We start from the raw sequence: 6,000 nt of genomic DNA, 5'->3' as shown, positions 1-6,000 counted from the left end.
CGCCCCGTACGCGATATTTGGTAGCGAACACCGCAGTTGCGCCGTTCGCTACCCACGCCCGGTTCATGGGGCCTTACTGTGCCGGCAGAGGCGCAAGTTAAGGTGGAGGTGCGGGGCTGCTGCTTTTTCGGCGGCCGCATGCCAGCACCTCCGTCCCCGGCCTCCTGGTCCCCCCCCCCCCGCAGCATTGCCGGCTGTTTCCCGAGAGCCCGGCACTTCTCCTTGGTGCCGGGCTCTTTTGCCGGCACTCGCGATCGGGGCTCGCGCTGTTGCAGGCCCCTCCCCCTTAACAGTGGGAGGAAGGCCTGCAGTACTGCAGCGTGCCGTGCCGCAGCGTGTGGCGCTGCGGCACGTAGCGCTGCGAAATTCACTTTCAGCGCCCTAAGAGGGACGCGGAGCGCCTCGAGCCACGCCCCGTCTCCCTCTAGGGGCACTTCAACTGAATTTGCGGCGATCGCTAATGCGGCGATCACGGCGCAAATTCCAGCGCCCAGGCGAACTTTGCGCCGCTTGGGCGCCTCAGTCCAGTTTCAAGGCCTTTGTGTCTTAATGGGAGGAGCATTCGTAATAAGGTGGATGAATTAGCTGTGCAAATAGATGTAAACGGATATGATATGATTGGGATTACGGAAACATGGCTCCAGGGTGACGAGGGCTGGGAATTCACCGTCCAGGGGTATTCAATATTCAGGAAAGACAGGCAAAAAGGAAAAGGCGGTGGGGTAGCATTGCTGGTTAAAGAGGAGGTTAACGCAATTGTAAGGAAGGATATTAGCTCTGATGATGTAGAATCTCTATGGGTAGAGCTGAGAAATATGAAGGGACAGAAAACATTAGTGGGAGTTGTATACAGACCCCCAAACAGTAATGCGGAGGTTGGGGATGGCATTAAACGGAAAGTTAGAGATGCGTGCAATAAGGGCACAGCCGTTATCATGGGTGACTTTACTCTACATATAGATTGGGCTAACCAAATTAGTAACAATACTGTGGAGGAGGAATTCCTGGAGTGTATATGGGATGGTTTCCTGGACCAATATGTCGAGGAACCAACTAGAGATCAGGCCATCTTAGACTGGGTATCATGTAATGAGAAAGGATTAATTAGCAATCTTGTTGTGCGAGGCCGCTTGGGGCGGAGCGATCATAATATGGCAGAATTCTTCATTAAGGTGGAGAGTGAAGTACTTGACTCAGAGACTAGGGTCCTGAATTTAAATAAAGGAAACTACGATGGTATGAGGCACGAGTTGGGTAGGATTGATTGGGGAATGTTACTCAAAGGGTTGACGGTGGATAGGCAATGGCAAACATTTAAAGATCGCATGTATGAACTACAGAATTTGTTCATCCCTGTTTGGCATAAAAATAAAACAAAAAAGGTGAATCAACCGTGGCTAACAACGGAAATTAGGGATAGCATAAGATCCAAGGAGAGGACATATAAATTGGCCAGAAAAAGCAGTAAACCTGAGGATTGGGAGCAGTTTAGGATTCAACAAAGGAGGACAAAGGGATTAATTAAGAGGGAAAAAATACAGTATGAGAGTAAGCTTGCAGGGAACATAAAAACTGACTGTAAAAGCTTCTACAGATATGTGAAGAGAAAAAGATTGGTGAAGTCAAGCGTAGGTCCCTTGCAGTCAGAATCAGGGGAATTTATAATGGGGAACAAAAAAAATGGCAGACCAATTAAATACATACTTTTGGTTCTGTCTTCACAAAGGAGGACACAGATAACCTCCCAGAGATGTCGGGGAACATAGGGTCTAATGAGAGGGAGGAACTGAAAGAAATCAGTATTTGTAGGGAAATGGTGTTAGGGAAATTGACGGGATTGAAGGCCAATAAATCCCCAGGGCCTGATAATCTACATCCTAGGGTACTTAAGGAAGTGGCCCTAGAAATAGTAGATGCATTGCTGGTCATCTTCCAAAATTCCACAGACTCTGGAACAGCTCCCATGGATTGGAGGGTAGCTAATGTTACCCCACTATTCAAAAAAGGTGGTAGAGAGAAAACGGGGAATTATAGACCGGTAAGCCTGACATCGGTAGTGGGGAAAATGCTAGAGTCCATTATGAAAGATGTAATAGCAGAGCACTTGGAAAACAGTGACAGGATTGGACAAAGTCAACATGGATTTACAAAAGGTAAATCGTGCTTGACTAATCTACTGGAATTTTTTGAGGATGTAACTGGTAAAATAGATAAGGGAGAACCAGTGGATGTGGTGTATTTGGACTTTCAGAAGGCTTTCGATAAAGTCCCGCATAAGAGATTAGCGTGTACATTTAAGGCACATGGGATTGGGGGCAAGGTACTGACTTGGATAGAGAACTGGTTGGCAGACAGAAAGCAAAGAGTTGGAATAAACGGGTCTTTTTCCGAGTGGCAGGCAGTGACTAGTGGGGTACCGCAGGGATCGGTCCTAGGACCCCAGCTATTCACAATATATATTAATGATCTAGACGAGGGAACTAGATGTAATATCTCCAAGTTTGCAGACGACACAAAGCTGGGTGGGCGTGTGTGCTGTGCCGAGAAACTCCAGTATGATTGGGACAGGTTGAGTGATTGGGCAGATGCATGGCAGATGCAGTATAATGTGGATAAATGCGAGGTTATCCACTTTGGTGGCAAAAACAGGAAGGCAGATCATTATCTGAACTGCAATAGATTGGGAGAAGGGGAAGTGCAACGAGACCTGGGTGTCCTTGTGCACCAGTCGCTGAAGGTAAGCATGCAGGTGCGGCAGACGGTTAAGAAGGCAAATGGTATGTTGGCCGTCGTAGCGAGAGGGTTCGAGTACAGGAACAAGGGTGTCTTGCTGCAGTTGTACAGGGCCTTGGTGAGACCACATCTTGAGCATTGTGTGCAGTTTTGGTCGCCTTATCTGAGGAAGGATGTTCTTGCCATGGAGGGAGTGCTGCGAAGATTCACCAGACTGATACCTGGGATGGCTGGAATGCCGTATGAGGAGAGATTGGGTCGATTGGGCTTATACTCACTGGAGTTTAGAAGAATGAGAGGGGATCTCATTGAAACTTATAAAATTCTAATAGGACTAGATAGACTAAATGCAGGAAGGATCTTCCCGATGGCCGGGGAGTCCAGAACCAGGGGTCACAGTCTAAGGATAAGGGGTAAGCCATTTAGGACAGAGATGAGGAGGAAGTTCTTCACCCAGAGAGTGGTGAATCTGTGGAATTCTCTACCACAGAAGGCAGTTGAAGCCAATTCATTAAATATATTCAAGAAGGAGTTAGATCTATTTCTTAAGGCTAAAGGGATCAAGGGATATGGGGAGAAGGCAGGGACAGGGTACTGAATTTGGATGATCAGCCATGATCTCATTGAATGGCGGAGCAGGCTCGAGGGGCCGAATGGCCTACTCCTGCTCCTATCTTCCATGTATCTATGTATGAGGCCATATGGGTAGAACTTAAAAACAAAAAGGGGCAAGCACTTTGCTGGGAGTGTACTTTCGGCCCCCAAACAGTAAGGGGGAGATAGAGGAACAGATATGTAGGCAAATCTCAGAGAAGTGTAGAAATAATAGGGTAATAATAGTAGGGGATTTCAACTTCCCCAATATTAACTGGGATAGTCAGAGTGTGAAAGGCTTAGAGGGTGCGGAATTCTTAACGTGCATCCAGGAGAGCTTTTTGAGCCAGCATGTAGAAAGTCCTACAAGAGGGGGCGGTACTGGACCTAATTCTAGGGAATGTGGCCGGGCAAGTGGTAGAAGTGTCAGTAGGAGAGCATTTTGGTGACAGTGACCATAATTCGGTGAGATTTAAGGTAATCATGCAAAAGGACAAAGATGGACCGGAAATAAAGGTTCTAAATTGGGGGAAGGCCGATTTTAATATGATAAGGCAGGATCTGTCCAAAGTGGACTGGGATCAGCTACTTGTAGGAAAATCCACATCAGAGCAGTGGGAGTCTTTCAGAAAGGAAATAAAGAGAGTACAATGCCAACATGTTGCCGTAAAGGTCAAGGGTGGGACCAACAAGCCCAGGGAACCCTGGATGTCAAGGGATATACAAGAATGGATTAGGAAAAAAGGGAGGATTTTGGCAGATACAAAGGACTAACAACAGTGGAATCCCTAGAGGAGTATAGAAAGTGCAGGGGGGTACTTAAAAAAGAAATTAGGAGAGCGAAGAGGGGGCATGAAAAAACACTGGTGTGCAAAATATGTCCTGCTCCTACTTCTTATGTTCTTATGTTGTGCAGCTTTCACCACCATCTGTAGAGCCTTGCGGTCTGTGGCGGTGCAGTTGCCATACCAGGTAGTGATGCAGCCGGACAGGATACTCTCGATGGTGCACCGGTAGAAGTTGGTGAGAATCTGGGGGGCCATTCCAAATTTCTTCAGTCTCCTGAGGAAGAACAGGCGTTGGCATGCCTTCTTAGTTACGACGTCAATGTGATGGGACCACGTTAAGTCCTCCGTAATGAATACACCCAGGAATTTGAAGCTGCTGACCCTCTCCACCTCAGCCCCTTCAATGTAGATTGGGGTGTGTCCCTCCCCCTGCCGCTTCCTGTAGTCCACGATCATCTCCTTTGTTTTGCTGATGTTGAGGGAGAGGTTGTTGTACTTGCACCATTCTGCTAGGGCTCTTACCTCCTCCCTGTGGCCTGTCTCGTCGCCATCTGTGATCAGGCCTACAACTGTAGTGTCATCAGCAAACTTGATGATGGAGTTGGAGTTGTGCATGGCTACGCAGTCGTGAGTAAACAGGGAGTACAGAAGGGGGCTGAGCACACAACCCTGGGGAGCTCCCGTGTTCAGGATCAGTGTGGAGGAGGTGTTACTGCCTATTTTCACCACCTGGGGTCTGCCCGTCAGGAAGTCCAGGATCCAGTTGCATAGGGAGGTGTTAAGTCCTCCCTATGACAAGAGTTTATTGTGCAATCATAGAAATTTACAGCACAGAAGAAGATCATTCGGCCCATCGTATTTGCACTGGCCGAAAAAGAGCCATTCAGCCGAATCCCACTTTCCAGCTCTTGGTCTGTAGCCTTGTAGGTTACGGTACTTCAAGTGTATATCCAACTAATCGAGATATACAAGGTAATAATAATAGTACATAAAAGGTGAATCCACGGTACTAGTTCAAACTAAGCCATAACAATAGGGCAAGGGAGCACAGGTTCAACTTATCAAAAGGCAATTTCAAGACTGATTTTAGAAAGTTCTTCCTCAAACATTGTGTCATCAGCACGTGGAATGGACTTCCAGAAAGGTTCATGAAGGCAAAACCTTGTTGTTTATGAAACAATGGACACTGTGATGTAGGTTATTTATGAAAGCTGAGCTAGGTTGGAACAAATGGCTTTCTTTATTCATATCAATCTCCACCCCTGGCTAGTAGCTCCATACTTGTTCTTTTGCACATAGAAGAAAGAATGGGCAACATATGTACTCGATGAATGGTGTCAAAATAGCTCAGTTGACTTGATCCTCAACATGGCCAACAATTACCTAATCTAATAGAATGCTGAACAATATAGCCAGAGCAGTGGTGTACACATCAGAGGAAGTCATGCGGAAACTATATAGTGCTCTGGAGGCCTCACCCTAAATACTGTGTCATGTTTTGGTCACTGAGGTGGTATGGAAAACAACTATAAAACTGATTTTTGGCGGCGATTTTGCCGGCGCTCAGAGGACGGGTTTGGAGGCGGGTCAGGTAGTAGAATCGCAAATATTGACGGCGGGTTCCGATTCCACCGTCAACACGCCTCCGTGCAACTTTCCCAAAGGCGGCCTCCCAGACTCCTGATCCAACCCGCCACCAAGCGGCGGGATAGGCCCTTAAGGCAGTTAACTGCTTGTTAACTGCCTGGATAATACTATTTTGACGGCGGTTTTAGATTTTGACACTTTTTCTGCGTGTTCCACGCCGTTCCCAAACCACGCCAGCTGATTGTGACGGGTTCACAAGTGGCTGCCTTCTTCACAGCTGCAGCTCCAGCATAAAAAC

This window comes from Somniosus microcephalus, chromosome 19 (genome assembly GCF_052327205.1).
Source record: "Somniosus microcephalus isolate GS21.2 chromosome 19, FLI_Smic_1.0, whole genome shotgun sequence".
In the NCBI taxonomy this organism is placed as follows: Eukaryota; Metazoa; Chordata; class Chondrichthyes; order Squaliformes; family Somniosidae; genus Somniosus; species Somniosus microcephalus.
The sequence above is the reverse complement of the archived record's forward strand: the minus strand, read 5'-3'. Positions refer to the sequence as shown.